Source organism: Nilaparvata lugens, chromosome 8, assembly GCF_014356525.2.
Source record: "Nilaparvata lugens isolate BPH chromosome 8, ASM1435652v1, whole genome shotgun sequence".
NCBI classification, from domain to species: domain Eukaryota; kingdom Metazoa; phylum Arthropoda; class Insecta; order Hemiptera; family Delphacidae; genus Nilaparvata; species Nilaparvata lugens.
Window position 1 is genome coordinate 47,328,754 of NC_052511.1, and position 19,159 is coordinate 47,347,912.

Below are 19,159 nucleotides of genomic sequence, written 5' to 3' on the forward strand. Positions count from 1 at the left end.
CATAATTCACCCTCGCACTTCCCATCACTCAATTACTCACGCACAAGCAAAAAGCTCATTCGGGCATCATCAGCAATAGGAAAAAATAGGGCGTTCATATTATTATTACTCTACAATCAGATTTGAATTGAAGCTGGCGATTAATGCAGGAAAGAGCCATTAGAATTGTGATGAGGGCTAGTTGGATTGATCACTGCAAACCATTGTTTGTACATTTACGAGTGATGACCGTCTACAGCCTGTACATATACGAGTGCTTGGTTTCGGTTAGAGAATATTCATTTGTAGACCAGGGCCAATCTGGTTCACAGATCATATCTGGCATCAGATTTTCCGAAAGGCTACCTGATGAAATAAGAGAGCTGCCTCTGGTGAGCTTAAGAAGCGGGTCAAGTCATGGCTGGTCGCCAACCCGTTCTATTCCATTCATGAGTTTGATGCGTCTTTCATGTGTTAATGATTTTTGAACGTATGTGAAATTTGCGGGAATATCGCCTACTTTGTTCTAATAGTAAGTAATTCGGATAATTGGATTTCTACTACACTAGCAACTATAGTAAGGTCCACGTTATAATGACAGAAACCTATTTGATTAAACTTGGTGTTGCCATCCTTGCCTATCATTCGACAAAGCGTATAGCACCATCCTTCTCTAGCTCCGTAATGATGCCAGATTGTTCTTCAACAATGTAGAGATAATAATCAATTAACGAAGTATTCTATCTCAATTAAGAGAAAATATCATTCTATCATTAAACATATTTTCTCTTCATGAATAGAATGTAGGCCTACTTGATTACTTTACTCAAGAATGAACACTTCATAATCATCAGATATACCGGTATCAGCTACCCTCTTAAGAAGGCAGTGACGAGGCGGAAGATCGGAATCACTGAATAGAATATAGGCTTACTTAATTGTTTTAAACAACATCAGTTGTTTAACATATAGAATATAGGCTTACTTAATTATATTAAACAAGAATAAACAGTTTATAATTATTACAACACATATACCGCTATCAGCTATCCTCTATAGAAGGCAGTGACAAGGCGGAAGAACGGCATCATTGTCCTCCTATCTTTCTTCACTGTCATTATAAAGTGAGCCTCACTATAGCTCAAGTCAAGTAAGACACCCAATAGCTTCGAGTAAACATCATTCAATAGTAGAAGTAAAAGTCTATTAGGGAATAAATTTTAAACCCATAATCCCAAAATTTAAAAATCATACCTCACATCTTCCATCTAGTAAACATAAAAAGCACCACAATTATTAAGATCAATCAAAGAACAAGAAGGAATATTGATAAGTGAATAACAATTGTTAAATTCAACTATTCAACAAACATCCACAGTAAGATATAACATTATTAATAAGTTTCTTCAAGGTCTCAGCTCAAAATTCAATAATTTTTAGTGATTATCCGCCATTTTTCTCAAAAATATTACGGAGCTCCTGAAATTTTCCCAGAAATGAGACTCATATCAGTTGATAGGGCTTATGAATAGCTATCCATGGTATGAATTTTAAGAAAATCGTTTGAGCCGTTTTCGAGAAAACCGTGAAAAATATGGTTTTTTAGTGATTATCCGCCATTTTTCTCAATAATATTACGGAGCTCCTGCAATTTTCCCAGAAATGAGACTCAAGTCAGTTGATAGGGCTTATAAATAGCTATCCATGGTATAAATTTGAAGAAAATCGTTGGAGCCGTTTACGAGAAAACCGTAAAAAACATGGTTTTTTAGTGATTATCCGTCATTTTTCTCAATAATATTACGGAGCTCCTGAAATTTTTCCAGAAATGAGACTCATATCAGTCGATAGGGCTCATAAATAGCTATCCATGGTATAAATTTGAAGAAAATCGTTAGAGCCGTTTTCGAGAAAACCGTGAAAAACATGGGTTTTTAGTCATTATCCGCCATTTTTCCCAAGAATATTACGGAGCTCCTGAAATTTTCCCAGAAATGAAACTCATGCCAGTTGATAGGGTTTATAAATAGCTATCCATGGTATGAATTTGAAGAAAATCGTTAGAGCCGTTTTCGAGAAAAACGTGAAAAACATGGTTTTTTAGTAATTATCCGCCATTTTTTCCGCCATCTTGAATTGATATCTATTGAATTTCTTATTGTCGGATCCTCATGGTATAAGGACAACAATGTAGAATTAATAATTAATTAACAAAATATTTCATCTTAATTATGAAATTATTGAAAAAGACTTCCACTTTTTGTGTAGTTGAGAAGTTGATATTGTGGTAATTATTCATATTGAATGAAAAAGACTAAGAAATTGTCAAAAAACATAGATTTATTGATACTTGGAAAGACCGGTTTCAGTTATTACATCATTGTCAATCTCTGATAAACTAAAATCAAATACAAGAGCAGCAGAATTTATACTATAGTGTGGTCCACGTTATAATGGCAGTGAATAAAGATAGAAGAATAGCGATACCGATTATCTGCATTAATTAATTATATTTCTACACTGTCAAAAACATAATTGTCATCGTTGTGGACCTAGAGAAGGATAGTATCAGGCTTTGTCGAATGATAGACAAGGATAGCAAAACTAAAGTTGAAGAAATACTGTCATTATAACGTGGACCTCACTATAGTAGGCGAGTACTGCTATTGGTCAAGGGCATGAACGTCTGCCATTGGCCCAGCTAGACAGTCTCCTCCCACTCAACGGTGTCACAAAATGGCGGCTTAAGCAGCAGAATAAAAAAAGTTCATAAAATTGTAAGCATACATTAGTCAATGGTTTTTCCATTTACATATTTGTTTTATTATTTCTCACACTTGTTTTCTTCGTTCTATTTTGTACTGAAAGTAATTTTGTTATCATGGCGATTCTGTTGCTTAAGCCGCCATTTTGTCACACCGTTGAGTGACAAAAGTTCCACAACATCAACATTGAATTTCTTTATCAAAATGCACAAAATACATCTTAACAGTGTCAAATTACAACAAGAATTATTAATATAGTCACAAAAATCATCCTTTACACATAAAGAAGTCACAAATTTGATAAAAAACAAGATTCTAAAATCTTGCAGTCAAATGGACATACTCCTGCAAAGAATATAGAGATAGTCCCACCAAATATTCCTTCAATTTTTTTTGTAGGTATTCAACCTTCTCTATTTCTTTCAACTCTCTAGGAAGTATATTGAAAAATTTTCCCCATAAAAAATGTTTTTTTCTTAAAGAAATCCAATCTATGCCTCTCCTCGATCCTTCCATAGCATTCACGCTACAAACTTAATTATTTAGAGATTGATTTGATTGATCTTATTTCCTCTTATCAGAGATTGACAATGGTGTAATAACCGAAACCAGTGTTTCTAAGTATCAATAAATCTGTGTTTTTTGACAATTTCTTAGTCTTTTTCATTCAATATAATTACTTGCTTAATAAAATATAATTGACTTTTGTGCAACCAAGCCGCAGAGGCATGTGACAACACTCACCTGTCATGTCCTACTTAGAGGTTTCGGGTGATGACAGAAAGGTCGAGTGACATCAGGTTGCCCGCCCAGCTCACATCGTCTTGGTCTCATATCATCCATGCATGTTACTCCTTCCACCTCCAACTGAAACAAATAATAAAAGGCATTGAAATTTCTGCAACTATTTTTTCAATTATGTTGGGGCATAAAGAAAAGGTAGCATAAGAAGATCCCATGGTATGGTCGGCCAGATAGCCGAGTCGACTAAGGCGTTGCACCCTTCAGTCTAGCGCTACCTGGTTGTGGGTTCGAATCCCGCCGGTAGGCATGGACGTTTGATCATCTCATAATTCACCCTCGCACTTCCCATCACTCAATTACTCACGCACAAGCAAAAAGCTCATTCGGGCATCATCAGCAATAGGAAAAAATAGGGCGTTCATATTATTATTACTCTACAATCAGATTTGAATTGAAGCTGGCGATTAATGCAGGAAAGAGCCATTAGAATTGTGATGAGGGCTAGTTGGATTGATCACTGCAAACCATTGTTTGTACATTTACGAGTGATGACCGTCTACAGCCTGTACATATACGAGTGCTTGGTTTCGGTTAGAGAATATTCATTTGTAGACCAGGGCCAATCTGGTTCACAGATCATATCTGGCATCAGATTTTCCGAAAGGCTACCTGATGAAATAAGAGAGCTGCCTCTGGTGAGCTTAAAGAAGCGGGTCAAGTCATGGCTGGTCGCCAACCCGTTCTATTCCATTCATGAGTTTGATGCGTCTTTCATGTGTTAATGATTTTTGAACGTATGTGAAATTTGCGGGAATATCGCCTACTTTGTTCTAATAGTAAGTAATTCGGATAATTGGATTTCTACTACACTAGCAACTATAGTAAGGTCCACGTTATAATGACAGAAACCTATTTGATTAAACTTGGTGTTGCCATCCTTGCCTATCATTCGACAAAGCGTATAGCACCATCCTTCTCTAGCTCCGTAATGATGCCAGATTGTTCTTCAACAATGTAGAGATAATAATCAATTAACGAAGTATTCTATCTCAATTAAGAGAAAATATCATTCTATCATTAAACATATTTTCTCTTCATGAATAGAATGTAGGCCTACTTGATTACTTTACTCAAGAATGAACACTTCATAATCATCAGATATACCGGTATCAGCTACCCTCTTAAGAAGGCAGTGACGAGGCGGAAGATCGGAATCACTGAATAGAATATAGGCTTACTTAATTGTTTTAAACAACATCAGTTGTTTAACATATAGAATATAGGCTTACTTAATTATATTAAACAAGAATAAACAGTTTATAATTATTACAACACATATACCGCTATCAGCTATCCTCTATAGAAGGCAGTGACAAGGCGGAAGAACGGCATCATTGTCCTCCTATCTTTCTTCACTGTCATTATAAAGTGAGCCTCACTATAGCTCAAGTCAAGTAAGACACCCAATAGCTTCGAGTAAACATCATTCAATAGTAGAAGTAAAAGCCTATTAGGGAATAAATTTTAAACCCATAATCCACTAAATAAAAACGTCTATAATTTAAAAATCATACCTCACATCTTCCATCTAGTAAACATAAAAAGCACCACAATTATTAAGATCAATCAAAGAACAAGAAGGAATATTGATAAGTGAATAACAATTGTTAAATTCAACTATTCAACAAACATCCACAGTAAGATATAACATTATTAATAAGTTTCTTCAAGGTCTCAGCTCAAAATTCAATAATTTTAGTATTCAGATTGAATTATCTAGCCAAAAACACAATTGACTGGCGTTCATTCGTGTTCACACATGTTATGTTGTTAGTGGCCGGCAACTAAAATACTCAACTATACAACAAGACAATTTTTTATTTAAAAAGTTCCCTACAAATGTATGCTTAAAATCTAATACCGTAACTCTAGTATTCAGATTAAAGGATTTAGGGCCTACAACTAAATTTACAGGATACCCTGAAAGTGGGGGGATACCTTAGCGCGTACGGTAATCGTTATTATACTATTAGGAATACGACCGTCCATCTCGATCCATTTTCAAGATTTAAAAACTTTAATGCTTGTGACAAACATTTGATACGTCGACCAAATTAGGTCTGAATATAAAGAGACGCCGTCCATCCAGGAAGCTGGTCAATGACGAAGGACAGAAGTATGAAGTATTTTGAACCGTAAGTAGTCTAATACTTTAACTAGTAAGTACCAATAATAATTCACTTCAGTGAAATCCAACTGAATATAACCAGAGTGTGTATTAGTCAATATCATACACTAATATAACTGAAAAACTAGTTACTTAGAACTTAAAAGAAAAAACTCAAAACCAACTGTATAAGCTTTGCTTGATTATTTTTTGTTCCATATAATATAGGCCTAACAGTCAATAGCTCTCAAGCCAAGTTAGGCTTATCATCAATAACTCTGAATGGATTACCAAAATCTTACTTGTATTATCGCAAATCAACTAAATATATCAAATCCTATTAACTGAATAATAAATAATAGAATAAATTAATAATATAAGCACAACTTTGCAATATTTTTAATAAGGGCATAAATCATTAATAACTTGACTAAAATCAAAGCTATGTACCCTACCTAACCGGGAAATAACAAGCAGACACACCATTAGTTTCTTAGAATCTAACAAATAGAATTACCATAATGATGAAAGCAAGAATTATAATACACAAATCAAAATAACAAAGAATCTAATTCAATAATATTAACTGGAGTTTTAATCCAAAATATTCTATTCTTTTTACAAACCTGACTTGGATCGTCGAAGCTAACCTCAACAATAGTCCTACGCCTAACTAACCGCACAATTATTATCAACAAAACAAATTTGATTCACTTTACTGACTTCAATAAACTGAAAATAAATATATCATTTATTCAAATTTATAGATTAAATAATAGTAATTTCAACTTTTCAAACGCTATTCCTTCAAAATAGAAAATAAACATCAACAAAAACATAAATAAAGCTGCAAAACTTTTTATTTCAGTCGCGTCTAGTGGCTATTTTTGGAACTACAACAGCTGTTTGACGTTTTACGTCAAGGCCTTCCCAAGCTAACGAGTTTACATCATGAAAGCAGTGGCATTAATGTTTGTAAGATTATGAAAGCAGTGCCACTATATCAAGTCATGAAGAACATAACCTCAATACCATAAAAATAACCAACAAATTTCAATCTACGTTCATATTCAATTTTTTTAATAATAATTATGCTATTAATTGTATCGTTAATTATCCACAAAAAACAAAATAAATAGTCTAGTTCAAATACTCTTGTAGCCTAATATGAAGTAAGGAGATTGAATCTTGAAATAAAATCAAGTAAGTCTATTATTTAACACCCTCAACTAATGAAAAAAGTAAAATTATATTCTACAAGAGGATAAGTTATGATAAATTGATAACTATCCATACCTTTAATCATAAACGGTAGGCTACCGGTTGAGTGATATTTCACAAACACAAAACTTGACTTGCAATTTTACTACACAGCTATCTAAAACACAACCCTTAATTTAACTCATTATTCTGTAACACAGTTAGTACACTTATTCACCAAAATTCAATACATAATTACTACAAAACTTTGAACTACAATCATTTGAACACTAGCAATAAGGACTGATGTGAACACTGAACAGCAGTCTGATTCTGACCAGACCAACCAGTTGATACAAGTTGCAAGAAAACTGCAACTGCTTGAGTCAAGAGAAAGCTAGACAAATAAAATGGCGACAGGGCTGACAGCCAATCACAGAGCAGCATTTGACACAAAGCTTCTATGACCTTCTATCACCTTCCAAACCAACCTAACCAAACCAAATTTCAATATGGCGTGAACTTTTATCATGATTCATCAAATAAAATTCACAACCAGAAAATCACTTCCCTTCAACGGAGACCCTGTTACCAATGAAAATATGCATCCTCTAATTATTCAAAAATTGTAGAAACATTTTTCAAGCACTTTTCTAGCAGTATTAAAGAAATAGATAATAGAATTGAGAAATATTAAAGAACTAATTAAACAATATCAGTTGATCACAATACAATGAATTTGAAAGATCATTCTCCTATAAAAATACTACAGTAGTTTCAATTTTATAATATGAGTGGTGATGTGTAATTATTGAAATTCATTTCCTACCTTGATTGCAGCCTCTAGACGAATCATCACTTTTTACCAACACAAAACTAACCCTATAATTTTACAGCCAATATTATCACTACTGCATGATAAAATACATAACAAGAGGTCTTTGATTAACATGTTCATCACAATTGAAACATTATTCACCTAAAGTGATAATTCATTTGCAAGGGACCGACACCGACACTGGCATTACTAACAGCCTATCTGTGAAGATGATGTGTCTAGATGTGAATTGTGAACTAACATGTTGGGACAACGCAGGTTGCTGCAAGCTCCCCCTACACAAAGAAACTAGGAACTAGAAGCAGTAAGAGCCAATCAGAGAGCAGTATTTCGGTCACGTGGTCACTGACGTGCCGTGACACTCTGCGACAGTCGCCTTCTTCCTCAACTAACAAAAATTCAAGATGGCTTGATCAATTTGATAATTTTACAAATCTATTTCAAAATATTTTTACTACCAGAAATGAGTTTCCCTTATCAGAGAACCTGTTTCTAAAGACGATAAGATTCCTCTAGTTATTTTATAAATTTTAAAACATTTTTCAAGAGATTTACTAGTATTTTAAGAGAAACAGAATTGAAAAAAATATTAAATTATCTAAAATAATATGCCAGTGAGGCCAGCGGACATCTTGCAACCAGGTGTAGGTTTCTGAGGGAAGCGATTTCAAAATTCTACACAGGAATTTGCCCCGAAAGAACTCACAAAATTAGAATTAATCTTCAGTAAAACTGTATATCAGAAGATATATAATAGTTCTATAGAGATTAATTGAAAATATATGAGATCATCACGCCTTTTCCTGTTAGTATGCAGTATTCTGAATTCGCACAGCTTACAGACTAATATTGAATTTCAACACTAGATTAACAATGAGATGAATTTGAAAGAATAGCGTTCTACATATTTTTCAATTTATAGAATAAGGGATGAATTACGATTGATGATAAAAATACCTGGTTACAAATTCGAATGTCATCCTATCTATTGTACAGCCACATTAGAACTACTCCAAAATAAAATACTTAATGAACAAATTAATTTATGATAATGCACAAAATTATAAGTGCATTACTAATTGAAAGTAATACGAGGATATCGAGAGACAAGGACTAGCACTTCAACCTATTCTAGACAAGGAAAAACGGTCGACTGGCAACTGGCAAGGTGGCAAGTCAAGTCAAGCACTCTCCTTCAACTGACCAAATTTTAAAATGTCGAAAATTTCTGTCGTATAATTTAAATTACCTCGGAAATTATTTCGCCACCTAAAAATTACTTTCGCTTATCGGGTAGCCTGTTTCTAACGTGAATACGAATCCCCAAATTATTCTAGGATTTTTAAAACAGGTTACAAGCATTTTTTAACAGTATTTCAAACAATTTATTAGTGATAAACGAATTAAACCGAATAAACCAAAAATATTCATTCAACTAGCAGACATGTAGAAGGTGGTTGGAGTGTTGAAGGGAAAAGAGAAATTCCCTTTTCCCACCTTGGGAACTATTTTCCTGCAATACTGATCTACAGTATTATTACCGAAGAAAATTATTACTTCTGTGGTGAAATATAATATCTTGATTTCTTGATTCAATCAGAAAGCAGTATTTTGAGCTGGTGCCTGAACAAATTCAAGAAGAATACAGGAATTCCTTATTTATTTTGATAATTTATGGAAAATAATCTTCACTAATGAATATCATTGTAGAATAGCAGGTAACCCATGCTAAGCAAGGGTCAAATTGAAAAATTGACAGCCTGAAAACTTGACCTACTGAAATCTTGAAGAATTAAAAATAGGCCTATAACCATCCTCGGTAAATTAATAATCAATATGCAAAATTTCATATCTAATCAGTCCAGTAGTTCAGACATGACACGTTATTCATGAATTTCCTATCCCGTACATAAGCCAGTTCTTTCCTTTATTATAATTATTATAGATAATAAAGTTTGGTTACTAATTGGAGAAATACGATTTTATAATACTTTTGCTGATGTTAACTTTCTTATTTGAGGGCTATAACCATCCTCGGTAAATTAATAATCAATATGCAAAATTTCATATCTAATCAGTCCAGTAGTTCAGACATGACACGTTAATTTCATGACACATGAATTTCCTATCCTGTACGTGTATAAGCTAGTTCCTTCTTTAATTATATCATTATAGATAATAAAGTCTGGTTACTAATTGGAGAAATACGATTTTATAATACTTTTACTGATGTTAACTTTCTTATTTGAGGGCTACTAGCATGTAAATAAAAATTGAAATCTTCAATTACTTTTGCTAAACTTATGACAGTCACTGTAACTGTTATATTGAATCAATTCACAAACGGCTTGCGCCAAGTTAGATACTCTGTCTGCAAGTAAGCAGGTTCCATTCAAATTATAAAAACGAATTGTTAAATTAAAAGTAAATTTCAAGCAATTATGACAATAACTCTCGGAATTTCGACAGATCTACATCAAAAACTGTACTGAATACAATATATACTGGAAACGGTAGTGAATACCAAACAAACAAGAATCTTTAGAAACGAGCATCGGTTTGCTCTCTAGGGGTCACTCAACACAACAGACAACAACTCAAGCTACTGACAAATTATGCTAATGCAAAATATGATAAGATAAAATTATTACAAACCTTGTACAGTTTGCTCTCAGCTGAAGCAAATCTTTCAATGGAAAGCACTCGTTGATCAACATAATACATTTCATGCAGCTCTCACACAATATTTATAATATCTCAGACAGTATTTATAATATATCACACAATATCGATCCAGCAAAATCGCTTCACATAAAACTGTAAGGCTCATATTACACTAAGCCACGAGTGGGTCGCCAGAGAGCAACCATTGTAGAGCAACTTCGGACACCAGTGAGACCCCAGGATTGGTGACCCGAGTGAGACACCAGCCGGCCGCCAAAGTGTGGTGTCTCGGCTGGCGACCCTAGTGTGACGAGCGCAATAACAACTAATGCCCCGCGACTCGCTCGGACACTTGGCGACCCACTGGTGGCCGAATGTAATACCAGCCTAAACATTACATTATTTCGTGGAGAATCGGTGACCTAAATACGGTCCCAGGTGGATTCCAAACTATAGTGAGGTCCACGTTATAATGGTAGTGGAGAAAGATAAGAGAACAGCGTTGCTGATTCTCTGCCTTGACACTGCTTTCTATAGAGGATACTGACACTGGTATTCTGATGTGATAATAACTTTTCATTCTTGTTTAGAAAAATCAAATTGTCCAGAAAAAATATTTTTCAATGATGAAATAATGAATTTTCATAACCGAGATTAAATAGTAGGCCTATCTTGTTATTAATATACATTAATAATACATTTATATTGGAGCTTGAAACTTGAAAAGATAGCACTATCAGCTTTGTCTAGTGATAGACAAGGATAGCAACACCAATGTTGTCGGGTACACATTTTTATATTTATATAAATTGGATAATCTTTTACAATATAATTGTTAAGATCATTATAAGAGTGAGAAAAAGTGGCAACTAAAATTCTTAAGTGGTCTAATAAGCGAGTTATGGGTTGTTGAAGTGCTAAACTCCGTTTTCTTTCCAAATCATAAACGGTTTCGAATTTTCCATTGGAGTTTTTTTAATACATTCAGTAAATTATCATTGGCTTTGTTCTAATATGCGGTTTTTGGCGATTTATGCCAAAATAAACGAGTTATCAAATTTACAAGAAATGTTACTTTTTTATTAACCGAGCGAAGTGAGGTCTAAGATTCAAGTCGACGGTTTGGCATTTCTCTTAATGTTTAAATGTTTATATGTTGCGCATTTACAGCGAAACGCAGTAATAGATTTTCATGAAATTTGACAGGTATGTTCCTTTTTTAATTGCGCGTCGACGTATATACAAGGTTTTTGGAAATTTTGCATTTCAAGGATAATATAAAAGGAAAAAGGAGCCTCCTTCATACGCCAATATTAGAGTAAAAATTAGACTATAGAATTATTCATCATAAATCAGCTGACAAGTGATTACACAGATGTATGGAGGAGCCAGTCTATTGCTGTATTTCCATAAGGTCTATAGTTTCAATCAGGTACTTCTGGATGAGAATTCTGCGTGAGGTCTACTGTTCACAGAACTAGTAGTTTATGAACGATATGGGGTAAAAAATATGTTTTAGTTTGGAAAGATACATTTTTTGAATTTTTAAGAGAAGTTCTAATAATATAGTCGAAACCTTTTATGATGTGGGAAAAAACGGAATCTGGAAAGTTAGCACTTCAACAACCCATAACTCGCTTACTAGACCACTTAAAAATTTCAGTTGCCACTTTTTCTCACTCTTATAATGATCTCAACAATTATATTGAAAAAGATTATCCAATTTGAATAAAAATAAAAAGGTGTAACGAACAGCCTTAATCAAATATAATGCCATTATTATAACGTGGACCTAATTACAGTATGAAATGTAAAGGACTTTTGACAGATAAGGACTTTGAACGGGTAAGCCCACACGAATGCCGGCGCCACACTCTCGTCAAGTCCCTTGCCAAGACTTGCCAGCGGCTCACTGTATACATCCATACAGGCGGGAGTGAACCAACGTTAGTAGACAGACTAACAGTCTACTAACTTTGGGAGAGAAGGCGAGCGGTGGTAGCCATCAGAGCGGTGGTGGCCACAGTAGCCATCCACACTCTCGCGCTTGCGACAATTGTACGCACTTGGACAGAGTGTGGAAGCGGCAAGATACATGTAAGATTTGCAGTACTTCGAAGAATGAAGCTACTGAGTTCAACTCACATGTTTTTCGGTAGTGTTTCATCATCATCATCATCATCATCACTTTGTTCCAGAATATATTTAACAATAAATAGATAGATAGATAGATAGATATTACATCTGGTTGGCCTCAACGGCGTCAGACAAGTCAAAGTGCTAGCAAAAGCGAGACACCATTAATTTTCCATGAAATTTATATCTAGTACCTATATAATTACTTTTTGTCTTTGACTATTACAGTAATCAAAATAGTCCTTCAGACTATAAAGGCACTCCTCCTTTAGAAATAATTTCAAACTTCGTTTAAACTCTTTTCTCGTTTTATCGTTGATATTTCCCGCAACCAAATTGGTAGTACTTGGTAAATCTTTCTACCAATATAACTGGGTTTTTCTTCATACAAAGTCAATCTATGATATTCCGAGAAGGTACTCTTATGCCGTGTATTATATTCATGCGTCTTATTAATAGTCTGTAGTTAACACCTTCTAATATATACACACATTTCCAAAATATAGAGAAGAGCACAAGCGCATCATATGTGATCCAGTTTGGTGATAAGCTACTATAGTGAGGTCCACGTTATAATGGCAGTGGAGAGAGATAGAACGACAGCATTGCTGATTCTTTGCCTTGTCGCTGCCTCCTATAGAGTATAGCTGATACCGGTATATCTGATGTAATAATATTATCAACTGTTCATTCTTGTTAAAAATAATCAATCATATTTTATTTGTTAAGGGAACTTTAATTTAAATTTAAATTTAATTTAAAATTTTAAAAAATTTTATTTATCAATGAGTAAGTATACAACCAGTTGATTAATTATTATATTTCGACATTGTTGAAACCCGATTTGAGAAACTAGAGGATAGCGCTAGCTGCATTGTCGAATGATAAACAAGGATAGAAACACCAATATCAATTAAATATTGCCATTATAACGTGGACCTCAACTATTGGCCTGCAAGAAATATTCATAACTCAATAGAATAGAATCGAATGCGAAGATAGAGAGGTATGTTACAACACTCACCAGCTGTCAACAGCCACACTTGAAGGCTCTGGTCTATGACTCATGTCCCATCAGGATGTCCAGCTCATATCAGCATCCATGCATTGCACTCAGAAATTTTGTCATGTATCACTCCATCTCCAGCAATCTGGTTCATTCCTAAAGGAAATAATAAAGAAAGGTATTAAAAATCTGGAAAATTGAGAAATACATTTAAAATAGTTTATTCCTTATCAAAAGATTATAGTGAGGTACACTTTATAATGGCAGTGGATAAAGATAGAAGAATAGCGATGCCGATTCTCTGCATTAATTAATTATATTTCTACACTGTCAAAAAAAATAGCATCGTTGTGGACCTAGAAAAGGATAGTACCACCGGCTTTGTCGAATGAAAGACAAGGATAGCAAAACCATAGTTGATCAAATACTGTCATTATAACGTGGACCTCACTATAGCAACTTGAAGAACGGAAACAATCAGGTAGGCCTAATAATATTAATAAAATATATTCAATTTAGATTTTTGAAGTTGGTGATAAGAACCTCTCATAAAAGAGTCGTTCATAAGGAACGAGTGATCTATGATGACAACCAGAGATTAAGGGCAAGTCCATATCAAGCGGTTTTCAGGCGTTTAGAGTCATCAGGGTTGATAAATTTATAAATAGCAGGTATTAAAACGGGATCCAACACAAGTCACAACAAAGCTGTTACAGTTAAACTGATGAACACTGAAGCTACCTATTCAAAAAATTCTCCAACAGAATAAAGACATCTTTCTGTAAGTAAGCCTTTTATGTGTGATTTGAATAGTGAGGTACTCAACAGTCTTCAGGGGCAAACTCATTGAATATAGTCGCCGATAGTCCCATACTCCGTACAAAATTACTTCTGACTTGGGAGGGAGATGCACAGCAGAGAAGACATACATAGGTAGGGATACAACGGCGGCGATGTTACCGTTCTGAACCGGCCAGCATTCTTTAATTTCTAGTGAGTATTCAAGCGCTCATGTTAAACTTGATATGAAAAGTTGAAATTCATGGGACAAAACATTTCAAATTCGGTAAGAGATAAAACCATGAGATTTAGAGGATTAGAGGATTGATTCTTCATGGTATTTTTGATCTAGTAGAACAAAAATTTTCTAAAAATATCAATTTTTGATAAATTTATTCGATTTACCAATAATAACTTATTTTTGGTCATTTTTAGTAAATTGAATAACTTTCTCAAAAATTGATATTTTAAGAAAATTTTTGTTTTACTAGATCAACAATACCATGAAGAATCAATCCTCTAAATCTCATGGTTTTATCTCTTACCGAATTTGAAATGTTAAATAAGTTATTTTTGGTCATTTTTAGTAAATTGAATAACTTTCTCAAAAATTGATATTTTAAGAAAATTTTTGTTTTACTAGATCAACAATACCATGAAGAATCAATCCTCTAAATCTCATGGTTTTATCTCTTATCGAATTTGAAATGTTCTGTCTCAAAAATTTAAACTTTAGACCCTCATATCTCAAAAAGTAATGATCGGAAAAAATGTTTTCCTGAGAAAGCTTTTTCATTTTGATAGCTTGATTATATACAAATCAAAAAACTTTGATAAATATCACCAGTAGAAAGTTTATTTGTAGCCTTTGCACAGCCTTCAAGATGCGTGCCAAGATCCAAGATGGAAAAACTGAAACCAGCATTACGGATAGAAAATGTGAAAATTACCAAATCTTCCATGAATAATTACTGGAATACATTGAAAAGTACATAGGTTTGAAAATGAAATTACAGTTTCCCTGAATTATTATGAACGATAATACAAGTGGCAATGGATCTCAGATCGTATTTTCATATATTCGCATTTTCGCATCAGCGATCAGCGGCAGACCTTCCATTCAACAAATAGTCATGACTTGAAATCTTGAAATTTATACAATAAAATGGACAAATTTATTAAACCAAATTTAACAAACCTTGAGAAATACACATTATCATACTACGAGTACATCCTAAATTGATAAACCCATACCTTTTTCTCCTACAAGAATCGAGTTTTTGATAATTGAGACATGAAAACAAACATAATTCTCATAATTTTACTCCTAAAACCTTATACTTACTTACTTCATACTTCTGTCCTTCGTCATTGACCAGCTTCCTGGATGGACGGCGTCATTTTATATTCAGACCTAATTTGGTCGTCGTTGATTGTAAAAATTTTTACAAAACTTGTCAAACATTAACGTTTTTTATAACTTAATTACTAAAACTAGACAATATGCAATATGGAGTGCAATTTCAGATTTTCGAGAAGAGATTTGTCCTGAATTGTTTAGTAATTTGCAGCTTAAGCTCATCTCAAAAAATAAGATTTTGATAATTGAATTCTTTAAAGTAAGGTGGTTTATATAGATGAACTGCAAATCACCAAGACAATACGCCTTTCTCTATAAAACTCAAAGTTTCTGAAATAGCATAATTATATGCGAAATTTCTTAAAGATATAAATAATGAGCTGAAATACACAGCACTAAAATCAAAATCAGTGATAATAAAGTACAATCACAGCTAATAAGATGTAATAGACTAGGGGTGAATGTGGTATGATGAGTGAGAAACAATGACCTACCTGTTTCAAAACTGTTTCATCACTTGCAAACTTTTTACTTGAAATTACAACACAAATAGTTCGCGCACACGGTAAATCAATTGCACCATTAATAAATACATCACAAGAGCTTTATATTTTGCACAAACACAAAATAATAAACTCAGATTTTAAACTATTAATTAATGAAATTAATAAGACAGGAAGTAAAAGCAACCATTATGATGTCTGAACTGAACACTGCCAAGACTGAACAGGTAGCCGTGCAAGTCACGCCATCTGCCGTGTAAATCTTGCATCGGCCAATCACAGAGCTCGACACAAATCTACCAACCAACCACAAAACGCGATTCATAACTACCAATCGCAGACCTCGATACTCCCGGCCGGAGGTGATCGTTCATCAGAACAAAGGTTATCATTTCAATATGGCCAAAAATAAAATGAGAAGCTTGAAAAATATTGACTTCAATTTTCAAATTCATTAAATTTAAATAATGGGTTACGGTACTTGTTTTGTATGAAGATAATAATATATGATAACTGTTAGATCATACAAAAAGGGTTAAAAGGGGCTGTATAACAAATGTCAAATGGGCTAGAACTATGGTGACAAAACTAATAAATAACCCAATGGCTGCCATGACAGGCAGAAAATTACAACATTGGGCTATAAAAGCCCAGTATTTATTTTATAGTAATATACTTATTAATAAAATAAATGAGTTAGCTACTTACATTCTAGGCTACTGCTTCCAAGTTGTCTTCAGCCACTTTGGCAAGATATTTGTGATGGATTAGGTAACCATTTATCCTCAACCTGTAAATTGCCATACATCTTATCACTCTCAAATCTGGGACATAAGATGCTATGAGCACAAATAAAATATTATCAAATGGCAACTTCAATTTTTAATCATAAAAAGTTGAAGGGGTAGTCCTAGGCTAGGTACCGGTACCCTTGTTATATTTTTATTCACACTAAAACATTACTAGTTTTTGCATTCATCCCATTCTCTAGTGTAAAAACGTTTGTTTTTTAATTTGGAACAATTTTCCAAAACCAAAAATTGTCGGGATAAAGATAAAAAGCACTGTAGTAGGCAAACATAAATCAGTTTGGATGCTAGAACAACGGTAAGAAAAGTACCGGTACGTACAGCAACAGGCATTCATAAGTTTCTTGATTTCGTTTAAATATAGTATCAACAACACATAAATAATGGATTTTATTCAACATAAACATTTTATAAGATAATATTGTAACAACTCACCCATTGATTTTGCAATTAAACTGAAAAAATTCTTCCAAATGTTGTTTTCGACGGAGTAGACGATGCAAGGAAGGAAGCCAGCAGCCGCCATGCCGCCATTACGGAAAACAGCTGAATCACGTCTGCTAACATTGAGCGTTGCTTACGAAACTACAACGCTAGAACCATCAGGTGATCAGCTGTTCAAAAGCGTACACTTCAACCCGTGTTTACATTGAAAAGTGAAAACCCTATGTTAAATGGAATTTTTCGTGAATAAACGTTAATAATTCAACTGATATCACTTTTTTGAAATAATGACTTGTTATTTTATTTTTCCAATTCAAATTTTAACCTACATCATTAATTTCAAGGGTAGTAATCATTGAATTATATTAATATTTTTATTTATTGGTTTACCAATTTGTAGGTTACATGTTTCAAGATAGCTTATTCAAATTCAAACTTACTTCTTTTACAAAAGTATTAAGTTTAGCAGAGTCATGGTTTATAAATAAGAATTATCATGTTATTGATCAACAATAAATTATAAAAACATTGTTGATAATCTAAATTAGTTTCTTTTTAAACGAATTTAAGTACGATGTATTTACGGGTGCGCTCAACTCTATTCTGGAGTTTAAGACCAAATTCATTATTTTTTCAAAACTTTCAAGTAAAAAAGTGTTGATTTTGAATCGTGTAGGATAAATATTACATAGGCTATATATATATTATCAAAGCTTTTTTAGACTTAATATGATTCATAGCTGGCATACATTTAATAGAGAATGAGTTACAATTTATAAAATAGCGTACCCTGGTAGGTCTACAAAATTAACTGTATAGTTTAACACCGTAATTTTTTTATTGACATTATGACATTTACAATCATGAATAATATTTCAATTGAACTACTGTATATACCTATACTTTCTTCAAAGTTTAGAATAATTAAAACTGCTAGTAGTGTTTTGAATTACGGTATGTGTTTCCTCTGATCCCACAACCGTGGCTAATTAATAAAGCAAAAGTTATTAAAGATCGTGCTGTAATTCGAGTAGCAGAGCTTCAAAACTGAATGAAGTATAAACATATCAGTTTTTTGACATTATATTTTATATTAATATATATTAAGTAGAAGTAAAATGACACTCATTATTTTACCCATTAATCTATTTACTCACCCGGATAAGTAAGAAAGTCGTGTTTCAGTTGATTCGTTGTTGATTATCCATATTTTTTACTAATATTATTACAAAGTATATTGTATTTTGATAACTTTAAACTGAAAAAACACATTCTTTTGGTGTAACGACGACCGTTTAGTGCTGGTGTGTTGTACATTCTCAAGCCGAACAGAAACTCGAAACGGTAGTCGCCACACCAAAAGAATATGAGTGTTTTTTCACTTTAAAGTTATCAAAATGAAATATAGTTAATGTTCAACCTTCTAGAGGCGCACTAAGACACTACCTCCGTAAAGACGGAGGTGTAGTGACTGAGACCGTAATTGAAAAAAAATTCAAAGATGGCCAATACGGTATGCGCTTTTTCAAGAATTGACAGAAAAATGTTGAATACAAGTTCAGTTATAGGGTCTAGAAATTCAAAATAGCTAAACCTTATTGACTTCTATATCGCCCAGAATAGGCGATTTTTTTGCTCTTACCAGCGTTTTCTTAGCTTTTAGAGAATTCTTACGTTTGGTACAAAATTTCAGGTAACTTGAGGTGTATTAGTTATGTAGGCTATTGCAGGGCCTAGAAGGTGTGCTAGATATTGGCGTTTCCC

The 19,159-nt window shown here is 33.5% G+C and overlaps 1 long non-coding RNA gene across 1 annotated transcript in view; it reads right to left on the minus strand.

The window, feature by feature from the left end:
• Nucleotides 1–13,651, minus strand: part of LOC120352764 — a 30,899-nt gene extending 17,248 nt beyond the window's left edge. Inside the window, exon 1 of the long non-coding RNA XR_005572100.1 lies at nt 13,518–13,651. This is a non-coding gene — a long non-coding RNA (uncharacterized LOC120352764). The remainder of the gene's footprint in view (nt 1–13,517) is intronic.
• Nucleotides 13,652–19,159: the final 5,508 nt, after the last annotated feature.